We start from the raw sequence: 13,339 nt of genomic DNA, 5'->3' as shown, positions 1-13,339 counted from the left end.
TTGTTCTGGGTCTGTGATGCCTGATACCTGATCTCATCGACACCTCATGATCACACAGGCTGGTGTGCTTCTTTCTTGTGGGCTTTTTGCTTCTCAGCTAGTTGACCACTTGATTATCTTCAAGCCTTTAAGACCCCAGAAGCTATATCTTTTGATAGCCAGGCACCATCAGCTTTCTTCACCACATTTGCTATGTGATCGTGTCGGGAAGGTGAGCATCACGGAATGCCAGTTATTAGAACAAAGTGTTCTTGCACTGAGGGAGTACTTGAGTAGAGGCCCAATGTCCATCTGCTACCTTGATACTTAACACATAAATATGTACATAGATCTATTTCACTATCACTATATATACATATATTTACATATGTACATGCCTGTATTTAGGCCTCTATAAATGCTCCTTGCCTCTTAGTTCTTTCCTCTATTTCCTTTTCCTTTCCTCTTGTCCCACTATCATGTTTGGCCTTCATCCAGATTTCAGTAATTTCTCTCAGTTACATTGCCCTTGATCAAGCCCTGTCCAGGCATCCTACGCCCTCTTCACCATCGATTTTAGATCACTTGTTGTTCTCTTGTCCCTGGGTTTATTAACACCCATTTCCTTTCTCCTCTTCCCCTCTCCCATGTGCCCCCTGGAACCATCTGCTCCTGTTGTTTTCTCCTCCAGATTATTTATCCTGCCTATCTTATCTAGATAGACATGCAGAGGCAATAAGAAGCACAAAAACAAGACAGCAAAACAAAACAACAACAAAAACCCAACGACAAAAAAAAAAAAAGAAAGAAAAGAAAAGCCTATAAATACTTCCAGGTCTGTTTGTTGACCTTTAGGTGTGTTTTCCAGTCCAGTCTGATGGGGTGCCATGCCCTGGCCCCAAAGTCTATTTCTGGTATTCCCCGGGGACTTCATTGCTTTGTTCCCTTTGCTGCTCTGTTGCATGCCCTTAGCGTTTTGCCCCAGTGTGGTGGGGTCAGATCGGGCATAATTTCCACACTGTGATTCCAGTGTTGTCCCTCGTAGAGATTTGAGTCAGTGAGGGACGCCTTATCTCGTGATGGAGCCGGCCCTGTGGTTCTCTCTGTAATATTGAAAATTCTTGTCTTGGGTCAAGTACACCTTAGTCCTCAAATGATATCTTTACTTTTAAACATTTTAAAGAGGTCTCTTGTAGCAGATTTCCCCAATGCAATATGTTGTTCATTTCCTTATTCTTTAACTTTATATTTTGTTATGATTGGGTGTGTGTGTGAAACTGATCAGACCAAATTGGTTTTCCATTCAACAGTTTGTACACATTTTGTTTTGTGACCTTGATTGTAATCCTCACATTGTAACAACATTCACCGTACTTCCTCCTAGTGTTTACTGTTTCTATTTTCCTATCCTTTCCTGCCTTCTGAGCACTATCCCTGAACAAATGCTGCCCTTTTGATTCTAATGGTTGGTTGACCTACTGAGTGTGTACCTTCTTGGAGTCATTGCTCACTCTACAGTCCTGGCTATCGCTTGGCTGAAAGTGAGCCCAAGACTTGGGAAAATGCAGGCTTGAAGGATATCTAAGTGGCATAGTCTCAGAGTCCAGTAAAGTAAAATTGATATGGCTCTTCTACCCAGTCTCTGTTACTCCCATCAGATGACTGGCTGTGGTCATTCAAATAAGATGTAGAGGACTTTAATACAGCTTTGTCATTCCTTTGGGTATAAGAGTGAGCCTTCTCAAAAGCAGGGACAGAGAATCCATGACCAGCAAGAAAGACCAGGAGCCATCAGCAGAGCACATGTGAGATCCCCGCCTGAAGTGGTGGAGGCACCAGAGGCTGCAGCCTGGAGACTGAGGCAGAGCAGCGGAGCAGTGCCGAGACCACGGGACAAAGTGGCTATGGGAAAAAATAAAGCTGAATGCCTTTGGACTGGAGGCTGGCTTGCCCTTTAGTTCTTTGTGGCTATTGCAACAGATTACTGAATCCAGCAGAGAAGTAGAGTGCCATAGGTTTGTTGGTGTTAAAATAGGATAAAGAAGGGATGGAGGGTAGTGGCATGACTGACCTTTGCTTCATAGGAGTCAGCATTGTTGTTTTAAAATTGTGATTTAGAGGAAAGCTTACAGACCAAATTGGTTTTTCATTTAACAATTCATACACATATTGGTTTTTTTTACATTGATTGCAAACTACACAATGTAACACCATTCTTCCCACTTCCTCCCTGTGTTTATTGTTTAAATTCATCCTTCTTTCTCATCTTTTTTCTTCTGAGCTTTATTCTTGAGCAAACGGTGCCCTTTGACTCTCATGTGGTTCATTGTTCTAAGGGGTACATAGCTCCTTGGGGTCATTGTTCTCCTTATAAGGCTGTTGATCATTTTACTGATTGTTGATTCATGGGAATGAGTTCAATTTAAGGCTGGAAGAGTGTCTAGGGCAATTGTGTTGGGGGTTCCAGCCTTGGGATAGACTACCAGTCTCTCTCTATCTTAACTAGTAAGCATGGTAATTTTTATTTTTCCCTCTTTTTTGCTATGTGGTTGTTGTTATTTGCGAATTTCCATCTCTGATCCCCTATTTTCAGTATTATGGATTGATTTTATTTTTGATACTTCTATATCAAGGTTGAGATTTCCAGATGATGCTATCATGTGTCTCAATCTCTAGCAATTTTCTGCCATTACTGGCTTTTTGCTGAAGGATTCTCTTTAGAATTTCTTGTAAAGTTGGTCTTGTTTTCACAAATTCTGTTAATTTATGTTTATCTGGAAATGTCTTGAATTCCCTAGCCTATTTGAGGAGCACTTTTGCTGGATAGGTAAATCTTGGTTGGCAATTTTTCTTTCAAGGTTTTACATATGCCATCTAATTGCCTTCTTGCCTACATGACTTCTGTGAAGAAAGAAGAACTTAGTCTATGGCTGTCAGTGATCCTTGGAATGAAAAGAGTTCTCTGAAAAAGAATATATGCTCTTTGGAATTGGTGATGTCATTTTTAGAATTCTGGACTATCATGATCTCTTAGGATAACAGAATTTGAGAACTGGCCATTTCTTTTGGTAGATAAAGTTTATTAAAATATACTAGACCTTAAGAATCTCTTGTAATTTTTAAAGTATACAGGAAAAAATATTATATTACTCCCTCACACTCCAATAGTCAATTTCTGATTTTATCAGTTTTCTGTTATGAAGTTTGATGTTTTAAAGAATATGTGTTTTGTATTCCTCAAACTCAGATTTGAATTCTAACTTTTCTAGTTGGGACTAAGTTAACCTTTTAGAATTCCCCTTTTCGCATCTGTAAAATACAGATTTTTAATCTAAAGGGTCTTGATGAATATGCAAATTTAGTGCCTGGTCCAACACTTAGTGTGAAAACAAAAAAATCAAATCTATTGCCACTGAGTCAGTTTTGACTCATAGTGATTCTGTTTGCTGGTTTTCTTTTATTTGTTTGTTTGTTTGTGTTTTAATCATTGTATTGGGGGCTCTTACAGCTCTTATCACAACTCATCCATCCATCCATTGTGTCAAGCACATTTTTACATATGTTGCCAGCATCATTTTCAAAACATTTTATTTCTACTTGAGTCCTTGGTATCAGCTCATTTTTCCCCCCTTATAGTGACTCTTCAGGACAGCGTTAAACTGCCTGTGTAGGTTTCTGAGACTAAATCTTCACAGCTGAGGAGCAGCTAGTAGTTTCGAACTGCTGACCTTATAGTTAGCACAGTGTGTAGCCCACTTTGCCACCAGGGTTCCCCTAACACCTGCATAGTAGGAATTAAGTTTTTTAAAATTTTGAATTTGTGTTTCTTAAGTTGCAATGAAAGCTAGTTTACTTTAATTTTGTTTTGACCTAGAAGTGGAAAGTGGCTTTCAAATATCAGACCTACTCTGAACTGGAGTGGTTGAACAGTTACTATTAATCATCCTGATGAAGTAATCTCATTTCCTTTATTTTCCTTCCCTTTACTCAACTATGTGGCTGGCTTTTTCCCAGGCTTTCTCACATTTCTCACATTCCTCTACAGTTGCACAGCTGGCACACAACACTGACAAGTAGCCATAAGGATAAGGACGCGTTGGATAGTAACCACATGTTTTTTGACTTTTAATGTAAGCTAATGTTGGGATCTCATTTCTAACAGTAATGCTGCATTTTTTACCCAGGGTTTATGCTCTTGAAAGGTCATATATTTAGTTCCCACCTAACATTTATTTGCTTGTCTAAACACTAGGCTAGGCGTCCTCAAGCTACGGCCTGCGGCCTACATGCAGCCCGCCAAGGACATTTATCCGGCCCGCCGGGTGTTTTTGCCCCATTTGTTTTTTTATTTCAAAATAAGATATGTGCAGTGTGCATAGGAATTTGTTGATAGTTTTTTTTTAACTATAGTCCGGCCCTCCAACGGGTCTGAGGGACAGTGAACTGGCCCCCTGGTTAAAAAGTTTGAGGACCCCTGCACTAGGTTCTCCCAAATCTGTCTCTGTAGCTGAGACTTCTCTTCTGAATTCCAGACATATAGGCAACTATCAGGGAGCCCATTGCCCCTGAACATCTAATAGATATTCTGACTCAACATATTTAGATTAAATCTCCTCATGCGTCAAACTCTGCCTTCCCAATCCCAACTAATGAAAACTCTTACTTAAAAATTTTTTTTTCAGTTTCTCAGACTTTTAGTTTTCATGATATTTTGGGGGACAGGAGACACAACTTAGATCCCACCCAAGGTGACTAGTCCAATAGAAGGATACCTAAGGTATTACCAATAGTGGAAGGGCAAATTAAAGATACTGTACTCCCCTACTCCGCCCCCCCCACCAGAGATTGTAGACATGACCTCTTTTGACCTTTGGTACTGTACATAGTGAGGAAATCTCTTCTGAATATTAATAACCACTGGCTGGTTTTCATTCAAGCTTGAAGTTTATTTCTGACTACCTAGATGGACCCAAATTTGTATCTTCAGCTCTCTTCAGACCTCTCTTCTGAACTCCATATATATATATATATATAGATCTCCACCTCTATACTGCCTTAGTGGCATAGTGGTTATGTGTTGTATGGTTAACCACAAGGTCAGCAGTTCAAAACCACCAGCCACACTGAGGGAGAAAGATGAGGCTGGTGTAAAGAGTTACGGTCTCCTGTAAAGAGTTACAGTCTCAGAAACCCACAAGGGCAGTTCTACCCTATCCTATATAGGATTGCTATGAGTCAGAAACAACTCGGTGGAAATGAGTTTGCCTTTGGTTTGGGTGAACCAAAATACATCCAGCCAAGAAAGTAGTTTAAAGTAATCCTTGGTTAGTGAGGTCTTCAGCCACTTAGAGAAAAACACAAATCTCATCTGGAGTATTCTTTGATTTTTGACTATAGCTTTAGACAAAAAGTCTGAAGAGACATTATTAGGGAACACCAACAGACATATCATTATCTCTGCAGAGGACTGTAGTTAAAAGAATGATCAGACCAGTATAAAATATGTATGTTTAATATGCATAAAGAAACCACGGAAAGGATAAAAATGGCCAGATATATCTGAAAAACTAAAAGAATATTTTTGGAAATGAACAGTGTAATGATTGCAATTAAAAATTTGTTGGGTAGTTTTAAAGAGGTGATTATACATAGTTGAAGTGATCATTTAGAGAGAAGGGAAAAAGAGATATAAAGGAGAAACTAGAATTTAACATATGACTAATCAGAGTTCTGGAAGGGGAGGAGGGAGGGCATGGGACAGGAGTAAAGCAACATTTGATAAGATAATGCCTGTGAGGGTTCCCAAGTTGATGACAGAATTAATTTTTAACCTGAGAATTTCTGCATAGTTCTAAGCAAGATACATGCAAAGGAACTTACAAGTGGATATACCATAACAAAAATGGGAGCTTACTAAAGATAGAAATGGGTCAACAGAAAAGGATCAAAAGAATGACACTTAGGCTGAGAGTTCACCCTTTAATCCAGCAATGAAATATCTTCATGCTGAGAGAAAATATCTTATTACAGAAATTAGCCAAATTTTATTACAGCTCCTCCCAGTTTTAAGAACCAAGTAGAATCAAGATATATTCCAAAAAACAAGAGTCTCACCAACAGACCTGAAAAGGGTCTATATTTTATGGTAAGTGTGGTCAAAGAAACTGGGCAACTATATAAGTAAACCTAAATAAATACTGACTATGTAAAATAAAACAAATAAAAAAAAATCCAAACAATAGAATTAAAACACCAGAATAGCTCATGACTTAGGAAGATGCTAAGCAATCAAAGGGTTCAAACACACATTCCATTTTTGGCACCATCCAGCAAATCTGGGCATATACTAGAGGACTGAAATCATACCGATTTCCTTCCCAGTGAAGCTGGAATCACTAGCAAAAATAAAAACCCCATGTGAAGTGATTAAGTAGCCCATGAATAAAAGACACTCTAGTCCAGTGGTTCCCAACCTGTGGGTCGTGACCCCTTTGGGGATCAAATGACCCTTTCACAGGGGTTCTGATTCATAACAGTAGCAAAATGACAGTTACGAAGTAGCAATGAAAATAATTTTGTATCAATCGTGTATCCTGCCACTCTTCCATATTCCTCTATCACTGTAAGTACTCCCGTTGTGGAGCTTTTGGAGTTTTCAATGTACAGGATCATGTCATCTGCAAATAGTGATAGTTTCACCTCCTCCTCTCCCATTTGGATACCTTTAATGTCCTTCCGCTGTCTTATGTTGTTAGTTAAGACCTCCAGTATGATATTGAATAGAAGTGGGGACAAGGAGCATCTTTGTCTTGTACCTTTGTCAGCGAGATTGTTTATGCCTTTTCTCCATTGGCTATGATGTTGGCTTTTGACTTTTCATAGATAGCTTGTATTAGCTTGAGGAATTTACCTTCCATTCTTATCTTGGTGTGTCATAAGTAGGAATGGGTGTTGCATGTTTTCAAATGCTTTTTCTGTGTCTATGGATATTATGTGGTTCTTATACTTTTTCTTAATTGATGTGTATAATATTGATAGACTTTCAGATGTTAAACTATCCCTGCATCCCTGGGATGAATCCTACTTGGTCGTGGTGGATGATATGTTTTATATACTTTTGTATTGGCTAATATTGTATTAGCCAATATTTTGTTAAGGATTTTTGCATCTATGTTCATTAGAGATATTGGTCTGTAGTTCTCTATACCTGTGGGGTCTTTTGCTCTGTTTGGGTATCAACGTTACACTGGCTTCATAGAATGAGTTTGGGAATTTGCTGTCCTTTTCTATGCTCTGGAATACTTTGTGGAGGATCGGTGTCAACTCTTCCCTGAATGCTTGGTAGAATTCTGCTCTGAAGCTGTCTGGCCCGGGGACTTTTTTTGTTGGTAGTTTCTTGATAACCCTATTTCTTCTTTTGCTATGGGTTTGTTGAGGTTCTTGACCTCTGTCTGAGATAATCTAGAGAAGGACTGTTTTTCCAAGTGTTTATCCATGTCTTCCACATTTCTGAATTCATTAGAATACAGTCCTTCATTTTACTTTATGATTATCCTTTTACTCTCCTTGGGGTCTGTTGTAATTACTCCTGTTTCATCCCTCATCTGGCTAGATATAGGCTGTTTAAAAATTTTATGTGAAATTTATTTGAAGACACAAAATGGACAGATTTCAAGAAAAATAACATCACATTAGAACAGATTAAGGAAAATACAGGAAATTTATTTAGACCTCCAACTAACTATTAAATAATTAAAAATGCCTCCACTAATAAAATGGTAGGTCCGGAAGGTTTACTTTAAAATTCTACATTTAATGAATACATAATTCAATATGAAATAAAACTGCTTTAGAATATTGAAAAGAGGAAAGATCCTCTAGTTCATAACATGAATCCAACAAAACTTCAAAGCCAAAATCTCACAAGGGCAATGAGATACAAGCTGTAGGTCTCTCTTAGGCACAAGATACAAACATTATAAACAAGATACTGTATGTTATTCCTCATAACTGAGGATTCACCTACTTGCGAAAATTTATTTATAACTTCAAAATCACTACATTTGGCGCTTTCACAGTCTTCTGTGTGCGTGCACGTGTGCAGAACAGGGAAAATGTCGAGTTACCACACTCCAACTGAGGTCTAACAAGACTATTGCTACCTTGCCAAGCATGATATCCTTTCTAAGAATTTCTCTCTCTTGATGACATGCCCAAAGTCTTGCTGCCCTCTCTTCTAAGAAGCATTCTGGCTGTTCTTCCTCCAAGGCGGATTTGTTTGTTCTTCTAGTATTCTTCATTCTTATGCTTTCTATTTATTAGCTCCCCGTTACCCCTAACCACAATCCTAAGGGACTGTTAATCTCGTTACTGTCTCTATGAATTACCTGTCCTGGATTTGAAATGAAAAACATCATACCCAAAACTCCAACAACAATAAAGTGAAACACAGAAAAACCTTAATCCCAAAGAAAAGCAGACGATTAGTAGAAACTAGAACAAATTAACAATGGATCAAAAAGCAAAACAAATGATAACATTTCAAATTTTAACCTAACTACATCTGCAGTAATCTACTTTCCAATGCAGTATGCCTGAGGGCAAATTATTCACATCCCTGGTCATTCGTCTGGGGGCATTCAATGGAGGCTTAATTCACATGGGAACTTTACACGTGTATTATGACTGTGTTTCCACATTTCTGTTGTTGCTCGGTGCCATAGAGTCAGTTCCTACTCACAGTGACCCTGTGTACAGGAGAACGGACACCTCTTGGTCAGATGCCATCCCTCACAGTTGTTCTTTAGTTTGAGCCCCTTGTTGCCACCCCTTTGTCACTCCAGGAGGACTTTCCTCTTTTTTGCTGCCCCTCCTCTTTACCAAACATGATGTCCATCTCCAGAGGCTGGTCTCTCCTGACATTGTGTCCAAGGTATGTGAGGTAAGTCTTCTTATTCTTCCCTCTAAGGAGCATTCTGGTTATACTTCTTCCAAGACCGATCTACATGTTTTTTGCAGTCCATGGTACTTTCAGTGTTCGTTGTCATCACCATAGTTCAATTGTGTAGTTCAATTTTTCTTTGGTCTTCCTTAGTCAATGTCCAATTTTCAGATGCATCTGAGACAATTGAAAAGATGAGTTGGATCAGGTGAACCCATCTTCTGAATAACATCCTGGCTTTTCAACACTTTAAAGAGGTCTTGTACAGCAGATTTATCCAGTGCAGTCTATCCTTTGATCTCGTAACTGCTGCTTCCATGAGCATTGATTGTGGATCCAAGCAAGGCAAAATCCTTGACAACTTTGGATTTATCTCTATTTATCATGATGTTACCTATTGGTCCTGTTGTGAGGATTTTGGTTTTCTTTACATTGAATTGTAATCCTACTAAAGGTTGCAATTCTTGATCTTCATCAACAAAAGCAAGGTTGTAGCATCTGCATATCCATGACACATATCTAATCCTGCTGCCACATTCTTCATTACATAATTCAGCTTCTCAGATTACAGTATTTGCTTAGCATGCAGATTGGATATAGGACGAACATGCTCAGCATGTCTCAAACCAAAAGAACTAAAGGAAAAATTAAGCCTCAAGTTGCAATATTTAAAGATTCTATGGGTAAAATATTGAACGAAGCAGACGGCATCAAAAGAAGATGGAAAGAATATACAGAAAGAAGCACACCAGCCTATGCAACCACGAGGTGTCGAAGGGATCAGGTGTAAGGCATCATCAGAACAAAAAATCTTACCATAGTGAATGATGGGGGGAGTGTGGAGTGGAGATCCAAAGCCCATTAGTAGGCCACTGGAGATCCCCTTGCAGAGGGGTCTCGGGGAGGAGATGAGCCAGCCAGGGTGCGATGTAACAATGATGAGAAATACAACCTTCCTCTAGTTCCTAAAGGTTTCCTCCCCGCTCCCACTACCATGACTCGAATTCGATCTTGCAAGACTGGCTAGACTAGAGGAGGTACACTGGTACAGATAGGAACTGAAAATACAGGGAATCCAGGATGGATGAGCCCTATAGGACCAGTGGTGTGAGTGGCAAAACAGGGAGGGTGGAGGGAGAGTGGGTAGGAAAGAGGGAACCAATTGCATGGAACTGTGTGTGGCCTCCTCCCTGGGGGACGAACAACCGAAAAGTGGATGAAGGGAGAAGTCGGACAGGGCAAGATATGACAAAATACCCATTTGTAAACTATCAAGGGCTCATGCGGGAGGGGGGAGCGGGGAGGGAGGGGAAAAATGAGGACCTAATGTCGGGGGTTTAAATGGAGAGAAAATGTTTTGAGAAACGATGTACAAATGCGCTTTACACAATTGATGTGTGTATGGATTGGGATAACAGTTGTATGAGCCCCTAATAAAATGTTAAAAAAAATAATAATAAAAAAAATAATGGGTGCAAAAAAAAAAAAAGAATATACAGAGTCCTTGTACCAAAAAGAACTAGTCAATATTCAACCATTTCAAAAGGTAGCATATGAGCAAGAACCAACAGTACTGAAATGCTTCAATATAGGTCATTAGTTTATAGTCATTCTTTCGGTATGAGTTCTACATTATTCTTTAAGAAAGGATCCATTGAGGTTATTCATTAACTCAGTGATGAAGGATCTAGTGCTTAGAATGATTTTTAAAATAAGATTATCTGGCCTAAGCCCATTAAATTTTCCTATGATTTGTAAGCCTTCCAGCTGTGAACACATCCTTCTGATGGCAATCTTAATTAGGTAGCATCTTGGAAGGAATTTTATTCAGAAATCCTCTTCAAGGTGAGAATCAGGGAGTTAGTGTTACAAATATTTGTTCACTTATATCTTGGACACAGATGCAACATTTAAAAAAACATTTCTCAACAAGAGAAAGCCCCACAAGTGCCCAGGTCACATGGCTTCACAAGAGGTTCTGGCTAGAACTGGAAGGCACCCAGGGAGCATCATCTATGGCATCCTACACCTACATTCCAAAACCAGATGTCCTGCCAAGCCGAGGGATTTACATGCATTCAGAGAGACTCTGCCAAGGCCCTGGACAGCTAACATGACTTCAACCCAGTAAAAGCACAGAGGGCGGGGGATTTCCTCCACAGGGCCCTCCCCTCCCCTGTGGCACTGAAACCTGGATGCTGTGCTCTAGACGTTTGCTTACCTTACCTGGGGGGTTTCAGGTTCTTCAGAGCCACCTCTTATGGTGTGTCAGGTCAGAGCACTTAGAGATGGCTGAATTCCCATTCTAAAACCCCAAACACCAAACTCACTGCCATTGAGTCAATACTGACTCATAGAGACCCCCCGTGGGTTCCCCAAAAGTAGAATGCCCATACTTTCTGCCGAGGAGCTGCTGGTGCTTTTGAACTGCTTGCTCTTCATGAGGATTATAGCCCAACACATCAGCACCACACCACCACATCTTCTCTCCCATCATAAAGCTGACCATTAAAGAGTGGCAGGACTAACTCAATTCCTATTACAGCTTGGATGGAGAACGTGGAGTCTGGTCTTTTCCCCCCAGTTTATTTGGTCTTAGCTGGATAATGTGAACACCACTGTGGTTGGCTTATTCCTACCACCCCCTTCCTTTGTTTAATTAGCCCTGGTAGAGTAGTGGTTACAAGTTGGGCTGCTAACTGCAAGGTCAGCAGTTTGAACCCATCAGTCCTCTCCTCAGGGGAAAGACCAGGCCTTCTACTCCCATAAAAGGTCACTGTCTCAGAAACCCACAGGGGCGGTAGTACCCGGTCTTATAGGGCCACTCTGTGTCAATATCGACACGATGGCCGTGAGCTTGGTTTTGTGTTTTTGTGGTGGTGTAGTGGGTTATACATTGAGCTATTAATCACAAGGCTGTCTACTCCTGTAACAATTTAAATGTCCTGCAAACATACACCGGCATTACTACCTTGCCCTGTAAGGTAAAAATCAACCAGATGGCAATGAGCTTGGTTTTAGCTTGTTCTCCTTTCCTCGTTTCTCACAAAACTCCAGCTTATTCGCGAATCCATTCTCCCTTCATGGACCAGGTGACTCTGGGAAAGAGATCCTGAACTCTAGCAGGGGGTTTTGTTAAAAAAATTATTTTAAATCAGTGCTCTGATCTTTATACTTGCACGGCCCCACCCCTCCCCATCTCCCCCATTATGATTTAATTGATCTGAGGTAGAGCTAGGCCTCAGGAACTTTAACTTTATCCAGGAGCCTCTGTTGTGCAGGCTAGGGATAAGAAGCGGGAGTCTCCACTGGGCATGGCGGCCCTAACACTGTATTAGCAATTGGTATAGGAGTCCAGGCGTAAGCCAGTCTGCTTATGGTGGTTTTCTCCAAACAGCGACTGGTCCAGGGGTGGATGGGTGACCTGAGGAGGCCCAGGATCCAGGGAAAGGTGGGAGACTTCCCCTAGCCTGGGCATGAGTGAGGAAGCATGCTGCCCTGAAATATTAGTTTCAATTCACCATAGAGAGAGAGGCACCCTCACAGCTGAGAAAAGGGAAGAATGAGAGCTACAAAACCCAGCCTCACTTCTAGACTTCATGTTCTATGAGATTACTTTTTAAGCCAGTGATCCTGTGGCTGTGATCCTGACCCACTGCTTCTACAGTAAATACAATCATAGAGTTTCCAAATCCATTCTGAGTTTCTCTGTATGCAGAATGAATGGCTCTGGTGAAGGTGTGACAGCTAGGGTGATGTCGGTTGCAGGACACATCCTACCAGCATCAGCTTACCTGCTCTGTTTTTCCTGATGAAACTGGACGAAGCAGCGGGTAGACAGAAGTGAGTGAAAGGCCTCTATTCTGCTTGAGCCCAGCACACATGGTCAGGGTAGAGGTGGGGGAGCAGGGGACAGGTGGCTGGGTTGCCAGTCCCACCTGTCAGGTGTTGATCTTGGTCAACAACTGCTTGATGAGCCTGCACTCCAGTAAGGTGGGGACGCTGCTGCCTGCTTCAGAGCTGGGTCAGACTAAAAGGAGCTGGTCCACACGAAGGCCCCCAGCTCAGAGCTTGGCCCGAGCATGAGGTAGAGCTATAGGAAATTGCCACTGCCTGTCCATCTGGAACCTATGCATATGACACCATCACAGGGTTTAGTGAAATAATTACAAATGGACTACTAGTGAAATTAGGAGTGGAGGATGTTATCAGATAATTAAAAACATCATTTTGGTATCAAATAATATCCAGTGAAAGTTTGTGTCTTAGTTTATGTGTGCCTTTGCTTCGCCGTGTGTGATTTGAAACCTTAGCTGATGAAATAACTTGCCCAGTTGGTTTTCAAGACTGTGTGGTTGGCTTAATTCATTGTAACTCAAGTACTGTAATTATGCATTCTTTAAAGCAAGATATTCTTTT

At 40.7% G+C, this 13,339-nt stretch overlaps 1 protein-coding gene across 1 annotated transcript in view; it reads left to right on the top strand.

The window, feature by feature from the left end:
- The window catches only part of LOC101644941 (heat shock transcription factor 2 binding protein), a 164,463-nt gene that overhangs the window by 106,824 nt on the left and 44,300 nt on the right, over positions 1 to 13,339 (top strand). The window lies entirely within an intron of this gene.

The sequence above is a fragment of the Echinops telfairi genome, unplaced genomic scaffold (genome assembly GCF_000313985.2).
Source record: "Echinops telfairi isolate 266 unplaced genomic scaffold, ASM31398v2 ScPeMD7_7469;HRSCAF=8507_0, whole genome shotgun sequence".
NCBI lineage: Eukaryota > Metazoa > Chordata > Mammalia > Afrosoricida > Tenrecidae > Echinops > Echinops telfairi.
Note: the sequence above shows the minus strand (reverse complement) of the source record. Positions and strands in the feature narration are given on the sequence as shown.